The following is a 19,170-nucleotide window of genomic DNA, read 5'->3' on the forward strand; positions in this document are numbered from 1 at the left end:
TTGATATTAAACCCAATAAAAGGAAATACACTATTGCGCAGCACTCCATCAGCTATCTTTCTATCTTCTCTGCTAAATCCAGCTCCTCCTCCTCCTCCCAAAGTTTCTACTCCTCCCCCAGCATTCTCTATTTATCCCATTTCTCACTGAAGCCACCACTACAGTTTGAGTGAAGGCCATGTTTGCAGCTATATGCAGGAGATTTCTCTTTTCACATCCATTTTCATTTCAAATTTAAAAACAGAAAATCTGAGTCACTTTAAAGTTATTTAAAGTCATTTTAAAATAACTCTTTTACCCAACTTCCTTATTTTCTTCATCATTTCATCACCTACAGAGGAACTTCTTCTTTTATTTTCTATAGAAAATTCTCTCTGAAACATGTGTTTTTTCAAACATGTATGGGAAATTTGTAGGCAAAAGACACACTTACAAGGGTTCTCCTCCCTCACAGCAGTAAAGCTAACCAAAAGAACTAATAAACGAAAGAAAGAAAGAAAGAAAGAAAGAAAGAAAGAAAGAAAGAGGCAACAAAAATGATCTATATTGACCTTATAAAGTCTTAACCTCATGCTACAAACCCAACAATTATTATCATGACACAAGTTCAATGTAACGTATAGCTTCTCAACACAGTGCCGCAAGTGCCATTTCTGCAAGTGTTGCAGAAATTAAGGTGTTGCAGAAACAAGCAAACAAATATGAAAGCCTCCAATAATATCCACCAGCTAGGGAGGCATGGACTATACACATGAACAAACTGTGGAAAAGAACAGAAAATATTTTGTCTCGAGCCAATTCTTCCATGGCAGCTAAGTCAGAATTGAGAAGAAAAGCTCTAAGCTAAGCAGCTCCTTAGTCGGGTGGGCTAAGATCTAGAAGCGGGTCTGTTGTGAAACAAACATCAGACAACAAATGACCAGATACTCAAGGACCTAAAATCAGAAGCATAAAGTGCCAGTCCGGTGGCCTTTTTTATTCACGGGAGCAAGGGAACAAACCACTTCCCAGCAACACTGTATGTGCTCTTGTGGTGCCAGATGGACTCTCAACCAGCCTGAGTTCCAGTGATTTTGAGAAAAACAGCAGGAGAAATTTCTCCTGCCTAAGTCTCCACCTTGCTTTCTTTGGTCCTCAGGAAAATGAATGATAATATGCCAACAGCACTCAGACCTCCATGTTGTTCATGAAGAGGAAAATCTGAAGGGAGTCAAGGAGATGTTTCTCACTCTATTTTAGGAAAAAGAGCAGAACATAGAGATCTGCCCCCAGTCAACAGTAAGGGACTTGTACGGGAGAAAGTATCATGTTGGTTCTGTTCATTATTCTTGGTCAATACCTCTGGCAGTACCTGGGATAGAAAGGGCTCAATAAGGATTTGATAAAAAAAAAAATTATTATTGCAGAAGGCTAAGAGTCTGGATGTTGAAATCAGATATGGTTAAGAGGCTGAGATCGGCAACTTTTTACCTTTGTGTCTCTAAACAAGTTATATGATGCTTTTTTATCTTTATAGATAAAATTCAGGTAATAATAACACCTATCTCACCGTGGGAATTAAAAGACATAATATACTTAAGGTGTTCAGCACATGACTCTGCTGCGTATTCTCCCTTTGGTCCCACCCCCCCCCCCCCCCCCCCCAGTGTGGCTCTCTAGTAACCCTATTTTCTCCTCTTACCTCTTCAAGTCTAAGGTGTGGTAAGATTTTTCCACCGTTGTTGGTCTCTGTAAGGTCTACTTACATGAAAATGTCTTCAATCTTCTGAATTGGATTTTGTTTCCCGATAGTATTTTGAGTGATACAGAGTCTAGAAAAGAGCGATAATGAGAAAGGATGAACTTCTGGTGGTAGTGGTAGACGGAGTACTCTAAGTAATGGTCATGGCAGTAGTGACCAGAGTAGTACAGCAATAAGAATAATGGTAAATTCTACTGCTGAGGGCAGAGAGACAAAATATGACAGAAAATCTGTCACAGAAAATAAATATATAGTGCCTAAAATCAATATGATATTCCCTATGGCCAGAGACATGTTTTGATAATAAGAGTTTTGCACTATCAAGAAAATTAAAGGGGCGCCTGGGTGGCCCAGTGAGTTAAGCACCAGACTCTTGACTTCTGTTCACGTCATGATATCAGGGTCATCGGATTGAGTCCTGTGTCAGGCTCCACACTAGGCATGGAACCTGCTTAAGATTCTCTCTCCTTCTCTCTCTGGCCCCTTCCCACCTCTCTTTAAAAAAAAAGAAAACATGAAATTTTTAAATACAAACAATCCAAAATTTTCATATAAAAGGTTAATTGATACACTAAAAATATCAGTACTGACAAAGAATGCAGAAAATCAATGTTGTTACAAAATATGAGAATACATTTTAAATCAGAACACCTAATTAGTAAGCTAAAAAATAAAATCAATAACAAAACTGAGAACTTAACTTTAAAAATTCTAAGGAAAAATTTTTTAAATGAGAATTGGAAAATAGATACTAGAATTGGAACACCTAGGTAGCTCAGTTGGTTAAGAATCCAACTCTTGATACCTGTTTGGGTCATGATCTCAGGGTCCTGAGATTGAGCCCCATGTCAGGCTCTCTGCTTAGTGAGGAGTCTGCTTCAATCCCTCTCCTTTTGTCCCTCTCCCTTACGTTCTTTCTCTCAAATAAATAAATAAAGCTTTAAAAATATGTATAAAAAAGATACTAGAATCCAATATATGGATAGTTGCTTTCCTGAAAAACAGAACAGAAAAAAGTATTCAAAGAAATAAAAAGAATAAAGAATAAAAATAAGGGATGCCTGAGTGATTTAGCTGTTGAGCATCTGCCTTTGGCCCAGGGGGTGACCCTGGAGTTCCTGGATCGAGTCCCACATCAGATTCCCTGCATGGAGCCTGCTTCTCTCTCTATGTCTCTCTCTCTCTCTCCGTGTCTCATGAAGAAATAATTTTTTTTTAAAGAATGGGTTAAAATGGTAAATTAAAAAAATTTTAATGAAATGGCATGATCTTTAATTCAGAAAGTCTCATTGCCCATGAAATAGAGAGAGAAAGAAAGAGATGAATCAGAGGCAGAGACAAAAGCAAGGTAGAAAAAGAGAGAGAGGTTATCCTAGTGAATTATTTATCTTCAGTCATTTAAAAAGATTATTCATAATTCAGGTAAACAAATAAGTTTACATCGGACTTCTCATTAGCAATTTTATTTATTTTTTATTTTTTTTTAATTTTTATTTATTTATGATAGTCACAGAGAGAGAGAGAGAGAGAGGGGCAGAGACACAGGCAGAGGGAGAAGCAGGCTCCATGCACCGGGAGCCCGACGTGGGATTCGATCCCGGGTCTTCAGGATCGCGCCCTGGGCCAAAGGCAGGCGCCAAATCACTGCGCCACCCAGGGATCCCTCATTAGCAATTTTAAATAAAAGAAAGCAGTAGAACAATGCTGTTAACAAGTATTGAGTATAAATTTGAGCCAAGAATTAAATACTTAATCAAGTTTTTCATATGTCAAAGTTGAGGAAAATAGACTCAAACAATAATTCAAAAAGTCCGTATGTTTCTAGTCTAAAAAATGGTGTTTTCCATTTTTTTGAATAAAAAATTTGAAGGTGTATTCTAGCCACAGACACACACACATACAAAATGCATTAAAATAAAGAATTCACAAATGGTCAAGCTAAGGAACTAAGCAAATGAATACTGGCGAGTATAAGGTAATAAAATTGCTTTATTTTTTTTTAATCCTTCAAGGTAAAAACCAATAAATATATCATTACTCTCAAGTTTATAAATGGAGATATGTATTTAAATTTTAAGTAAAGGCAACCACTAATGGAACATGCTAGAGTCTGTATCCTGCAGATGAGTAGGATAATGTGTGTGGATTTGGGGTAAGAGTTGAAGATGTTAATGACACACAGGGGTATGGAAAAACAAACCACAGATTATATAGCAAACCACAGAAAACAAAAATAAACAAAAATAAGATGGAGGATGGAAAACCAAATATAACTGCTTAGTAATAATTACAAATGCAATAGTCTTTTAAGAGAAAATGATTCTTATTCAAAGAACTAAAAATGATGTGCAATCCACAAAGAAGATACTGAAAATAAGTATTTCAGAAAGTTTGAAAATTTAAAAGAAAAAATGGTCCAAAGAAAATTAAACAGGAAACTAAGTAGGAAGAACGCTCACTTCAACAACTTGCTTATGATGTGCCTTGACGTAGTTTTCTTCATGTTTCTTCTTCCTGGGGTCCACTGAGCTTCTTGATTCTTGGCTTTGTGATTTTCATCAAATTTGGAGCTTTTTTTGGACATTATTTCATCAAATATTTTATTCTGTTTTCCCTTTTTTTTTTTCCAGGACTAACAACATGCATGTGTTAGACTGTATAAATATTGATTCACAGTTCACTGTAGTTCTAACTTTTGTTGTCTCTTTTCCTCTCCATTTCATCCTAGTAGTTTCTGTTTCCTTTTCTGCAAGGTCCTCCATCTTTTTTCCACAACATCTAATCTAGAATTGCAGAATCATTTCTCATCTCTAGAATTTTGATTTGGATATTTTTACATCCTTCATCTTCCCCTCATCATGTTCATGTTTTTCTCTACCCTCTTGAACACATGGAAAATTTTTTAAAAATATGTTTTAATGCTCTCATTTCATTTTATTATCTATGTCATTTTAGGATGTGTTCTATTGACTTCCCCCTCCTAATTATGGAGCATATTTTCTTGCCTCTTTGCATGCATATTAAGTTTTGACTGGATACTGGATATTGTTTCCTCTCTGTCTCCTATGCTGAATCTCACTCTTTTTTGGGGGTGAGGGCTTTTTTCTGGGGCTCAGTATGACTTGGAAACAATGGATCCTTTCAAATCTTGCTTTTAAGGTTTGTTAGAGCAAGTCCTGGACAGCCTTTGGTCTAGGACTTGTTTGGCCCCACCACTGAGGCAATGCTTTCATGATGAGGACTGACAAATGCTCTATGTATTAGGAGTCATTTCCATTTGGCTAGTTGGGAGCACAAACTATATTTGGTCCCATTTGAGCTCTGGGGATTGTTCTGCTTATTCCTTTCCAGTGGCTCTTTCCTAAGTCTTGGGCTGCTGTCTTATACACAGGTGCATATCAACACTGAGCCAAAAACTTGAAGGGACCCTTCAAGCAAATCTCTCAGACTCTTTCTGTGCATCTTTCTCCTTCCTGGTTCTCTGCCATGAAAATTTTATTCATCTTGGCTTTTATAAACTGTAAACTCTTTCTTCACCTCAGCAAGACTGCTGGGCTCAGAGTTGGTCTTCTTTCTGGTACAGTCCAGAAACTTGCTATAAGCTGGAGCACTCATAAGTCTAAAGTCACTTGTTTTCCTTCTCTTATAAATCACTATCCTGTGTTGTTTGTTGTTCAATGTCTGAAAACTATTGCTTCATTTTTGCATGGTTTTCTATGTGAACAATGTGGAAGACCAGTCCCCATCCCTGTTATTCCATCACGTACAGAAGCAGATGTCCTCATATTAAATTCAGACAAACTTGAATTCAAGACAGAAAGCATTACAATGGACACTTATTTTATTACCACTATAATCTGTATGAAAGTATATTTGTCTTATACTTTTTATACAGAATTAATTCTTTCAAACATCCCACTCATTTTGACTATCTACCATGTGCCAACACTTTTCTGTTATGGGCAATTTAAAAAGAGAGTCAATGTTCCTGCTCTCAAAAAGCTTCTAATGGAATGCAGAAAGATATTAATAAATAAACACTCCCAGATAAAATGATCAATAGTGAGTATTGTAGAGAGAAGTAAAATAGGGTAATGTAATAATAAGTATCTATCAGATCCAGAGATTTTTGAGGCATTGCTAATTTCAGATAAGTTATGAATAACAAGAGGGAAACTGCCATGCACAGGACAGGAAGAGAAACATTCTGGAAAGTGGGAATAGTTACGCACCCTAATATGTAAGCTTGTCTTGCCTGAGGAAGAGACAGAAGGCCAGCGTGGGTGGCGGGTGCTGGGATAAGTCACTGAGAGAAAGGCTCAGGCCACACCTATATACTTTGTGAGCTGAGTCAAAGTGTAATTCACTCCAAGCAGCATTTAGATGGAAAGCTGTTGGGAGATTTTGAGCAGAGGAACAAGGAAGTTCATTCTGACTTCCATGTGAGATTCAGGAATGGAATCAGAAGATTACTTGAGGGTTGATTTCAGTAATCCATGCAAGATAGAACTGGCTTGGGCTAAAATAGTGTTAATAGGATGAGAAGTGGATGGATTTGAAATTTGTATGGAGGTAGACTTAATAAGACTTAGTATTGAATTGGATGAGGAAACTCTTTTAATTTTTGGTTGGAGTAACTGGGTTTGTGGTCTTACCATTTACTTTTAGAGAGAAGAGTGGAAGAAAATCTAATTGGAGGATATAAGAAAAATAAGAACATAAAAAATAATGAGAAAAAGAGATACACACCAAAAGAACTTTAAGGCACTTACTGACCAAGAAAAAGGAGGAAAAATATATATAAAAAGAAAAACACACCAGGTTCTGAGTAATACAAATATGTATTTACACCATTTCAAAAGAGAATATATCTTTCAAAGACTCTTGAGATATTTATATAAATTATCTATACATTAGGCAGGAAGGGAAATGTCAACAAATCCTAACATATGGAAATAGTAGAGACCAATTTCATTGTAGTACAATAAAATTAGAAATAAACTAGGAAATTAAAATGAATAGCCAAATACTTGGAAATTTCAAAATATTTTCTAAATAATTCTTGTGTCAAAAAAGGAGCACAAAACCACAATGTAAAATATATATATATTGTTAAAAATCTACAAAAAGAGTAAAATTTCAGTCCAGCCCCACTTATATTCATGTTAAGTATCCTAAACAAAATGTTGGCAATTAGAATCCAGGAAAACAGGGGTTCCTGGGTGACTCAGTCGGTTAAGCATCTGCCTTTGGCTCAGGTCATGATCCCGGGGTCCTGGGATTCAGCTCTACATTGGGCTCCTTGCTCAGTGGGGAGCCTGCTTCTCCCTCCCCCTCTTCCTGTTGCTCCCCCTGCTTGTGCTCTCTCTCTCTCTCTCTCTGTGTCAAATAAATAAAATCTTAAAAAAAAAATCCAAGAAAACATGGAAAGTCTTAGAAATTCATGATCACAAAGATTCTTTCCAAGAATCCTAGGCAATTTATTATTAGACAATTGTTATAATGAGCACGGGAGGAAATATTTTACCCAGTGATTTCCCAAGAAGTATTTGGTAAAACTATTTATTTCTGATTTTTAAAAAAAGATTATATGGGTTATAAGTCATACACACACTCATGGTATGTATTTTATACATAAAAGTCTGTATTGGGCTTAACTGTGCATCAAGATGAGTAATTCTGGAAAATATCAAATAACTTAGGAATTTCTTCATTAAAAATGTCTTTCTTAACAATTCATAAAATGTAAAAAGCACATAGCTTTTGAGACACTGTATAAAAGAAACTTATTTAACTCTAATGGATCAACTAATAAATCTGAGACTTTTTTCTCAACACACCTATTAATACGCCCTGAAAGTTTTTTCATCATGATCAGTTTTGAATTTATGTACTAGAAAAGTTCCATTAAATTCAAAAGCACTACTGTCATGTTAGCCATTGCCATTAGATAATACAATAAAATACAATATCTTGATATAAAAAAGAGATAAGTGAAATTATCATTCTTGTAGGTAATATAATTATGGGGAATTTTCAAGAAAGCACTAAAAATTGTGATGTAAAGTAAGAGTCTAGAAAGGTAGCCAGTAACAAAATTAATCTACAAAATTGTTTTCTTTATAAACAGTAATTAATTAGAAAATATAATACAAGTAAAGATATAATTTATAGTATTAAAAAACAAAATATTAAGTTATGTAAATAATATTAAACTTAGAAATATGTAGAGCTAGTTTGAGGAAAACTCTGAAACCACCAAGGACCATAAAAGAAGACTGAAAGAGAGTTCTTAGTCCTACAGTTAAATGCTAAATATTTTTTTAAAGATATATTTATTTTAGAGAGAGAGAGTATATGAGTGGAGGGAGGGACAGAGAGAGAAAGAGAATCAGTGTTATGGAAACCTTAGTGAAATATACATTTGAAGGACGCCTGAATGGCTCAGTGATTGAGCATCTGCCTTTGGCTCAGAATGTGATCCCGGGGTCCTGGAATCGAGACCTGAGTTGGGCTCCCTGCATGGAGCCTGCTTCTCCCTCTGCCTGTGTCTCTGCCTCTCTCTGTGTGTCTCTCATGAATAAATAAATAAAATCTTGAAAAAATAAATAAAATGATTGCAGGCTTTGGTGACCTGCTAATTTCTCAACATGAAGGCCTTTTCCATAATTATTTACCTTCTGTTCCACTTTAAAATTACGTTATATAAAGAAATAAAATAAAATAAAATTGTGTTATATAGACATACCTCTTTTCCCCTAAATTTAAATATTTCACAATGTTAGTAATTATAAAAGTTATCCAAAGTATTTGTAAAAACTCCAAAACAAAACAAAAACAATTCAAAGAAGTAATGAAAATCACTCTAAATTCCATAGTTCAGGGCAAAAAACTATTAGTGAACCTGTTTCTTGACATTTTTCTTTTCATGGATATACACTCGAAATTTTATGTCAATGCACTGTTACATACTGTTTCTCTAACTTGCTTATTTTTTTATTTAACAATGTCAATAAAGATTTGCATCATCAGGGATCCCTGGGTGGCGCAGCGGTTTGGCGCCTGCCTTTGGCCCAGGGCGCGATCCTGGAGACCTGGGATCGAATCCCACGTCGGGCTCCCGGTGCATGGAGCCTGCTTCTCCCTCTGCCTGTGTCTCTGCCTCTCTCTCTCTCTCTCTCTCTGTGACTATCATGAATAAATAAATAAAATCTTTTAAAAAAAAAAAAGAAAAAAAGATTTGCATCATCAGTCTTAAGTAATGATCTCTCTTTTTAAATTGAAGTATAATTAACAGGGTTATATTAGTTTCAGGTGCAGAATATAGTAATTCAACAATTCTATGCATTCATTACTCAGTGTTTGTCACAAGTGTACTCTTAATCCCCTTCACTGACTTCACCCATTTCATTTATACTCCTGTACCTATTTCAGTTGCTTTTCTTGATAAAACAGTTCCATTGTTTCTCCCTTTTTACCAAAGTGTTTCAGAATGTAGAGAAGGAAATCAGAATTCTTTGGTTGAAGATATCAGAATGCTGGTCGTCAAAACTGACAGAGCACAACAAAGTAAAAGCACACACTCTCTTCATTTATGAGCGTTGATGTAATGCAGGATTACTTCCTTAGTTTTATGTATAGTGGTCAGATCACCAGACTAAAAGATGTCTTTACATTTAGCAAATATTCTAAATGCGGTTAGAAAAGTTGCTTAAATGTATATTTCTCTCTCTCTCTCTTTTTTAAGATTTTATTTATTTATTCATGAGAGACGTACAGAGAGAGGCAGAGACACAGGCAGAGAGAGAAGCAGGCTCCCTGTGGGGAGCCTCATGTGGGACTCAATCCCAGGACCCTGGAATCTAGTGCCCCCACTGGATTGTAGGATTTTAAGAACAGAATAAGAAGAGATAGAAGAGATAAATTTGGAACTTAGACTATTTTTTACTTTTCTCCTATTCCATTACGTCGTTCATATTGCTTCAGTTTTCTCATCTCTTCTCTGCATTTTCTGCATTTTCTGCATTTCAATATTAATCTCCTCTCCTGTGGAATGATGTCTTGCTCCCTGTTTCCTTGCTCATATTGCACTAAATGATTTGCAGCACTCCCTCGCAAAGTGCAAGCATAGGCAATGTTTATGTAGGTTAACAATGCACAAACTGGGGCACCTGGGTGGCTCATCAGTTAAGCACCTGACCCTTGATTTCGTGTCAGGTCATGATGTCAGGGTTGCAAAATCGAGCCACAGGTCCAGCTCTGCACTGGATGTGGAGACTACTTAAGATTCTCTCTCTCCTTCTCTAAAAAATAACAACAACAAAAAACAATCCACAAACAGGATGTTAGATAGAAATACCATGCATTGGAGCATGAAATATACTGATTTAAATGCTACTTTGCTGTTTTTTTTTTTTCTTCAAAACAGATCCTTACCTTTTTGACACTCTATGTTCTCCTTCTTGTTTCTGTCTAGTTCCCCAATTGCTTGCTATTTTTTCTATGGCCTGCAGACTTTCATCCAGCTCTTACACTGAGCCCAGCTCTTCTCATTCTTTCTTTCTGTTGCTGTTTCCTTCCTTTTTGCACCTGTGTGACATAATAAAACTGGAGACCTAGAGTTGTTCTGAGTAGAAAGGCTATTAGGTAAAATACAGTAGTTAATTTTTGTTTATAGTGAACACAGCACATCAAAAACGAACAACAAAGGATGAACTAAAGAAACAAGACCACACAGAGTCAATACCACTTCGCAAACAAATAGCATACACTGGAAATTTAACCAAGCAATAAATGAGTTGTGCTTATATTTTCAACCTTCTTTACCAATATTGATAGAAGAATTACCATTTTGTGGGGAGGCGAGGGGAGGGAATCTGTACAATACAGTAGTATAAACATGGGGCTGGGGGTTCTGAGGGTTGACCTCCTCCTCCTCCTGTACAGTCAGAAATCCTTGGGTAACTTTAGAGTCTCCCAAAACTTAACTACGAAGAGCTGTTGTTGACTGGAAGCCTTACTGATGACATAAACAGTTCATTAACACATATTTAACACATATTTTGTGTTACATGTACTATATACTATATTTCTACAATAAAGTAACCTACAGAAAAAATAGTGTTACTAAGAAAATCTTAAGGGAGGGTAGTGCCTGGGTGGCTCAGGTGGTTAAGCATCTACCTTTAGCTCAGGGCATGATCCTGGGGTCCCGGGATTGAGTCCAATATCCGGCTCCCTCCTCACTGTGGAGCCTGCTTCTCCCTCTTTCTCTCCCTCCCCACTGCCTGTGCTCTCTCTCTCTCAAATTAACAAATAAACAAATCTTTTTTTTTTTTAAAGAAAGTAATGGGGGAGAAAATACATTTACATAATGGTGCAGTACTTATTGAAAAAAACAACAACAACAACCTAGAAACCGTGGAGTTCAAACCCAAGGAGTTCAAACCCACAACATTCAGGGTCAACTGTAATTAGTTCTTATTTATAGTAAATCTTAATACATTGTCTCCTCCCTTAATTCCTCCCAAGTCCTGTTGATTCTCTTCCCTTAGGTGATGCCTTGAAGCATTTTGCTTCCTTCTGTCTCCCATCACCGGGTCTATAGCAGAAGCCACCCAAAGGCCTTCCTCATCTTTCATCTGGATCCCCTGCAAAATCCATTCTACACACAGTAGTCAGTTACTTTAAAGAATATATGAGCATAGTAATCCTCACCTTAAAATCCTTAAATGACCTCCAATGCTACTTAGAAAAAAATTAAAGTTGCTAAATTTAAAAATGAAAGTAGTTAACAGTGTTAAGATGTTGTATGGGCTCCTGCATGACCTGGCCTGGGCCAGCTCCCATGCCTTCCTCTCAACATTGTGTGCTTCACTCACCGACCTCCAGACTCACTGGCCAACTACTCGGTACCTCAAGGCCCACATGTTAGCTAATCTCTCTCTGTGATTCTTTTCTTCTCACTTTTCACTGGCCAACACTCATCCCTTAAGTCTTTGTTTCCTTGGGAAGGCCTTCCCTTACACCTGCGGCAGATATTGCGGTTCTCTCGTTCATCACCCCTTCCAACTTTTCTTTTGGTGCAGCCTCCTCACCACATTACTCATATCACTTTGCTGCCTGAATTTTGACTGTGATTTATGTTTACCAAATAGAAGCTCTCATGGAAGGCTTGAATTCAGAACTGAGTTGACTGGGGAGGAAATTAGGGTTTGAGGTATTTATTTTTATGAAGCAGATCTTAGTCCTGGGGATATAGTTCTGGGGTCAGCTGCAAGAATATCAGCTCTCTGATTCTGGCAGAAATAATAGCTCCTTTCATGGTCCCCATGTGTGATGTGGCTTTGCGGACCATTCATGGCAGCTCGTTGTAGGGTCTTGTAGCTGAACTCACTTATTTTGAAAGCTATTTAACATCTGCAATGAATACCTTTGTGTTTAAGCTGCCTAACACAGGTTTTGCTATCTATGGTTGGACCTTGACTGATACATGGTCCTTCCTTAATCTAAATCAGACCTCTCTGTTGTACTCTTTTATTATTTTTTTAAAAGATTTTATTTATTTATTCATGAGAGACACAGAGAGAGAGAGAGAGAGAGAGAGAGAGGCAGAGACCCAGACAGAGGGAGAAGCAGGCTCCATGCAGGGAGCCCGACGTGGGATTCGATCCCGGGACTCCAGGATCAGGCCCTGGGCTGAAGGTGGCGCTAAACCGCTGAGCCACCCGAGCTGCCCTCTCTTTTATTATATTTGACATTGTTTTAGAGTACTTGTTCTAATTTTTAATTACATATTTACTCTAATGTTGGTCTGTCTCAATTGTTAGATTCCCAACTTCACGAGAACATAGTAGTTGCTTGACACATAATTGTTGAAGAAATTAACAAAGCAAAAATATATTAAGATTTTTCTTTGCTTACTGCTTGACTACCTGCTTTCCTGAGATTTTAGAACTGTAGATATATTAGTTGTTTGGATGTAACTACTATTGGTGATTGTCCTTATTATTCATTCTGCATCCATCCAAAGTCATCTCGTATTATTTTCACCATGGCAATCCAAACTCCACTAGCAATTCCTTCTTGGATCTGATCTCATTACGACTGGGGTTAAGCTAAGTTTCCCTAACATCCACTCTTAAATATATAAGAATGCACGTTGCAGAGAAAGTTTGCAAATAGTTCAGCACAAGAAATATGAAATTTGGACAATGAGATGAAGGTATTCCTGCTATACAAAAATCTTTGGGGTTTTGATATCCAACAAGAAGAAGGGGAAAAAAAAAGTTTAGTGACAGGAAAAGAGCAGAATTATCATTGAAACATGTTTTCCTCAGTTGTATCATGTATCTTTCATATCAGACAAATTTGCACAGATGTTTTATGTTAAAGGATGAGACATATTTAGATTTAGAAAATCATCCACTATTCTATATCTCATACAAAGAAGATCAGTGGGTAGGTAGGCAAGTTGAAACAAAAGGAAATAAGGCAGCTAAAGTATGCGAAGAATGAGCTAGCGGACTCAGGCTTACCTTTCATGACTGGCACTTAGTGTTCCCATATGCAGATCTAAGTCATCTTTTGTGACCTTTGAAGAGAGCAAGCCTGCTCCTCTCCCTGGACTCCTTCTATCAGCAAATGAAATTATTCACCTAGGAACCCGGACATTAATCTAGATTCTTCTTTTTCTCATGGATTCATTCATTTCATCCCAATTTGATCAATAACCACATTTTTTAAAAATTTCCCTTTTCTTAATCTTTTTTTGCTCTACTTTATCAGTATTATTAAAAACAGATTCCTAATTGTTTTTCCATCACTTCAATTTAGAATGATATGTCTAAAATCAAAATATTATCACATTACTCCCTGCTTAAAATCCTTTAGTCGCCTCCCTTTTCAGTCAGGCAAGACACTTTATGGCCCCTTCTCATGCTTTACCACTCTCCGCCCCCATGCCCTCTTCCTACTATCTTCACTGAAATACTTTAAATTCCCAGAATGCACTGGATCCTCTCCCTAGTCCCTATCCCCCAGGCTTTTGCACATACTGCTCCACATCCCAGATACCCACTTTCCATATTTTTGCTTGGCTGACTCCAACTCATTTTACAAGATTCAGTTTATTTATTTATTTTTAAAGATTTATTTATTTATTTATTTATTTATTTGAGAGAGAGAGAGAGAGAGAGCATGGGGGTGGGGAGAAGGAAAGAATCTCAAGCAGATTCCCCCTGAGTATGAAGCCCCATGTGGGGCTCCATTGCATGACCTTGAGATCATGAGCCAAAATCAAGAGTCAGATGCTCAACTGACTGAGCCATCTAGGCACCCTCAGGATTCAGTGTAGACATTACCTCTTTAAGAACCTTTCCCAAACCTTTGTGCCTGGGTTACATTCGAACCTCATACTTCTCTAAAAATTCTATCCTCATCATAATTTATCATCTTTCTGAATTTGCCTCTTTACTTGTCTACTTTTCCATAAGGATTAGGCTTGGGCTAATATTTAAAAAATAGTAACAGTGATTTAAACAAGTTGGAGGCTTATTTTTATCTATGTAAAGGAAATTCATAAATGGACATTCTTGGGCTAGTGTGTGATAACTTCAAGGTCATCAGGTTTCTGGCCCCCTTACATCTTTCTGAACTGACATAGCACATGGTTTCCATCCCTAAGTTGCCACATGCCCAGGAGAACTCCAGCAGTTACATCTGCCTATTAGACAGCAGGAAGGAAGAGAACATAATGGATAAAAGATGAATTTAGGCTGTTTAGCTTCCTTCTACAGCACTTTCCTGGAACTCTCACATAATAACTTCACTTACTTTTTATTGGCTACCCCTAGCTACAGGGGTGACCAGGAAATGTCATCTTTTAAGAGGGCACATTGATGCTTGCCTTTACATTGTAAAGAAGAAGGTAAGGAGGGATACTGAGTAGATGGCCAGCAGTCTTTGCTACCCTGGGCTATTTCCTCTTCAAGGACAGGGACTGTCTCGTATCAACCTCAAGCCTGAGCACCACACCGCACTCTGGGTAGATGTTCAATAAGTATTTGCTGAGCCAAATACATAAGCAGTTTAGAAGTAGGTAGTATAATATTGGGCACACTAACAGACTGGATTTGTTACAGACTAGATCTCCAAAGTTTGTTTTTTGAGCTTTGTAATTACTTTTTATTTTCTAAGTACAATCTTATCCAGAATCCAATATGAAGCAATAAAAGTAGAATGCGTGGGCTGGAGTCAAGCAGCCTTTCCCTTCTAGATTCCCCAAGAAGAGCCCTGCACTGTCTTTTTGGTAGTTCGGGGCTCCAGAGATCACAATTTGAAAGCGATTGGACCCAGGATCCCACTAGCACAGGAATCTCTGAATTCCTGTGATATATGATATGATATGTTACTATCATGTCATTAGGAAATAATCACCCCAGATTGTTATCAATAAAAATCAAACCAACTCTTTTGTCCTTGACAATGATGTCACCCATTCTTGGAAAACTGAAATGCTGTATGAAAATGCTGAAGTAAGGAAAAGTGGAATTATAATGGCAAATGCAAAACAGAACTCGGTGGTTTATTTATATGGATGGAATACTGAAAAGCAAACATAGAATCCATTTTAATTTCAAGTGTGCCTGTCCCCAAGATGTAGTTCATACCCTAGTCCATCCATAAAGTTTTCATGGATATTCCCTGACCATCCACTTTTAAACTAGATGTAGAATTTGGGTGGAACTTACTTGTTAAATGCAGGTCATGGAGCCAAAGGGAGACATAGTACAGAACACTGAGGAGTAAAACTGGGATGGGGAAATCAAGTAGACAATGGAGCCCAATCATTCTTCAGATGGTCAGAGAGGTAAAAATCAGCAAGAAGTTAAATACTAGCACAAAGCCAATGATTTCGAAAGGTAAGAAAGAGAACACAAAGCAATTGTAATACAGGGGCTTTTCACAGGCTACTTGTGACCACCATTGTAACAGCTACAATTTATTTTAACTCTAACATGTGCTAGTATCTTGATGTAAATTTTACATGTTATTCTTTGTCCTCATACCAACTTTGAGGGAATGCTATTATTATCCCCATTTTTATCAACAAAGAAACTGTGGCTTAATAAAGATAAATAAATTCTTCATATCCTTTGTGGGAAAGAAGGAGCTATGAAACTGTAGTTCAGTACATCTTATTCCAGTGCTACTCTATGTTCTTTCCAACATCAAGATGTTGCTGTGATTGCTGAATTATAGTGCTTTCCGTTAGGATCTTCTCTTTCGTCAGTTTGGCTAATGGCTCTTCAGAGAGGTGCTTAAGACTGCTTCTGTAAATACAGCCTTTAGAGTGAGGACTGCAAAGCTTGGTATTTAATGGTAATTATTTCTATTTACTCTCACCTTATGAACTCAGAAGTCTGCACAAACATTGACTCACAAATGGTGAGGTAAGGGGTGCTAAACAATATTGGTATTTATTATTTTCATAGTACAGTCTATCTCCTTCCTTGATCATCTCCAAAATATGCCATTGCATTCCTATTGTAAAAATTTCCTTCCATTGCTCAGAATGGGCGCTGTCTCAGTGGGCAAAAGGACTTTCTACTGGGACTCCCTATAGGGGATTAAATTATGAATTTAAATAGTGGTTAATCGAGGAAACAAGATGCTACAGTAGTCCTTCCCCCTGCTCCCGCCCCTCTCCTCGCTTCACTCATATAGTAACTTTTCTCATCTTACATTTTCCTGTTTTCCTCATACTCTGGATCTCCACCTCCATCCATCACTGGAAACCAGGTTGAACTCAGCAGTGATTAAATCTCTGAACCATCTCATCTCAGCTAATTCATTGGTTGCTGATTGACTGAAAGGCCAGCTTTTCCCTTTTAGACTATTTCTGTAAAGTTCACCAGTGAATCATGCATCATCAAATGGCCATTGAGTCTCCTTGACAAAGAGATAGATGTTACCAACGTAGAAGCAATTGTGCTGCTTTTTCCTGGAGAAGTTGTTAGAAAGTTGTACAAAGCTTTCCACAGCTACACAGGAGGGCTACTAGAGTGGTTCAAGGTTCTAATTTATCAATTTTCTGAAATATTATTCTGGTTTGACCTCCCTCCCAGAGGAAGAATGCCTTGGGCTCTTTCTTCCCAGATGAGCACCTTTCCCAGCCTTCTGGGCTCTGAGGCCTTCAAGAGCAAGATGGTATGGGAACTAAGAAACAACTATCTCAAGATTTTTAGATTAAATAATTAGCCCAATTAATCTTATAAAGTGAATAATTTACTTTCATCTGAATTATTCAAGTGTTTTACATTCAGTAGTTTTTTTTTTTTTTTTTTTTTTTTTTGTAACTTCAATGATATGAATCATTGGTTCAAGTTATTCTGGGTGAGTAGAGATTGCCTACATTTTTAAACCTAATATATCCAACATATAAGAACAGGATTTTGAAATCCTATGCTACCTGAATTTCAAGCCCCTCTTAGGAAAAATGGAGCAAGGAGAAAAAAGGACTCATTGTTATTTTGAACAGTCCAGTCCTCACTGGATTGTTAGCATTTTTTTTTTTTTTTTTGCATATGATCAGCTAATATTTTTCCATGCCGTAATGATTTATGGTTTTAGATGTGATCATTTCTTTGGTTATCCTTACAATCTTAGCATAGTTTTGGGCATATCCATGGCACTCAGTAAAAATGTACTTTGAAACTGATTTTTAAAAATAAAATATTCTAGTGGGTGGATTAAATAAATATCAACTTCTCTTACTGACCACTAGTGATAATGGTATGATATATTCTCATGGAACACTTATAGTAGGATTTTGTTTCATGATGGACATTCTTAAACATAAGCAAATAATGGGCTATTTTAAAAGCTTCAAACACTTATGTTAAATACATCTGTTTCTTAATTGCCCTGAAAAATCCATCTCAGTCTGGGTGTTGTAAGTGGGGCTTCCCTAAATAAGCAAGAGTTCAAACTTGGCCATAAATCAGCGCAAACAGAATAAATTTAAAATGTGTCTCCCTGCCATCTTGTGATGTTCATACAGTATATGGGAGGTTCGGTGCCCCCTCCCTTAACTATTCTTTGGCTGATGGCTTTTCTTGGGAATATATTTTCCTAAAGATATCCTAAGTGTGGTTGTTTCCTTGAAAGGATGTGCACTTTTGCTGGTAAATGTTGATATAGGAAGACGATGAAAGAAATGTGAAGGACTAGAAAGGCCCCACAGTTAGCGTAGGGGAGGACAGCAGGGAGAGATTAGTGTTTGTTGAGTCCCTATTTTGGGTAAGTGCTGACACTGAACATAATTTTTATTCTGTTAGATGATATTACTGCCCATTTTATCGATGAGGGAAAATTAATTAAATTGCCTAAATTCAACTTTCTTTCAGAAAAAAAAAAAAAAAGAATTTGAAGCTAATAGATTGAAACAGAACAGTAGTAAGTCTGTTGAGAGGGACCTCTCTTCATCAGCCTATGAGCAGACTATCCAGGGCTGGATCTCTCTGGGGCAGGCATGGGCCCTACATTCTAGCTTCATCTGCCTTAATGGATGTCTAATTAACAGAGGATTATGTCTTTAGCACCATAATCAGAGAGGAAAGTTCACATACAAATACCCCTAAGAAAGGCAGCACATAGCTTTCAATTAACATTCAAATGTTAATAACAATTTAGACTACTACATTTACCAAGCACGTGTCAAGCACTTTACATATAATTTCTATTTAATTCATAATAACCTTAAAAGTGTTATTATTTCCATTTTAATATGAAGCAATTGTAACGTAAATAATTATTATGTGGAATGAAGGGCCACATCCTTGCAGACTAGTATTTGATATCTAGTCTGTATTCTTAAATGTAGTAGTACTCATGTTTCAGTATCACATGTGAAATTCAAAACAATTATTATCTGGACATTTATTGTTTGGTCGTTTTTTGTTTTTTGCCACCTGAACCCAAAGTGGTAATGTTTTTTGGTAATCTGACCCTCATCTCCTGGCTCTCAGCCCAAGTGCTCTTCAGTGGTTAACTCCATTTTCAGAAATAGAAGTTGGCCCACATTAGCCTAAAACTGGTCAGCATGCCCCAGCTTCTCGGCCACAGTTATGGGTTCAAGATAGGCATGTATGAAAATGAGGACCAATGAAACACAGAGCTAACATTCAGCCTCCTGGGGAAGAGAAACTTTCTCTATTTCCTGCAGATTTTGTATTATGAGTGTGAATTCTGGAGCTGCAGTTATTTTGTAATGATCAGAATGAGTCCAAAGCTGCTAGTGCCCACCACCTGGAGTAGGAGAATGAAGAATGGCATTCCCCCTTATGAGCTAGAAGAGAGAGATGAATCGTGATGGTCGTTTGTGTCTGAATCAAGTTGTACCAGAAAAATAGCATTGTTGAAAGATT

At 37.1% G+C, this 19,170-nt stretch overlaps 1 protein-coding gene across 3 annotated transcripts in view; it reads right to left on the minus strand.

The window, feature by feature from the left end:
- Positions 1-961: 961 nt before the first annotated feature.
- The window catches only part of LOC144293670 (uncharacterized), a 370,284-nt gene continuing 352,075 nt past the window's right edge, over positions 962-19,170 (minus strand). For all 3 annotated transcript variants that reach the window (XM_077864647.1, XM_077864646.1, XM_077864645.1), the window contains 3 exons: positions 10,178-10,330; positions 1,682-1,811; positions 962-1,351 (listed from right to left, as the gene is read on the minus strand). The gene's annotated coding sequence lies outside the window, so the exon portion shown is untranslated. The remainder of the gene's footprint in view (positions 1,352-1,681; positions 1,812-10,177; positions 10,331-19,170) is intronic.

The sequence above is a fragment of the Canis aureus genome, chromosome 22, assembly GCF_053574225.1.
Source record: "Canis aureus isolate CA01 chromosome 22, VMU_Caureus_v.1.0, whole genome shotgun sequence".
Taxonomy (NCBI): Eukaryota; Metazoa; Chordata; class Mammalia; order Carnivora; family Canidae; genus Canis; species Canis aureus.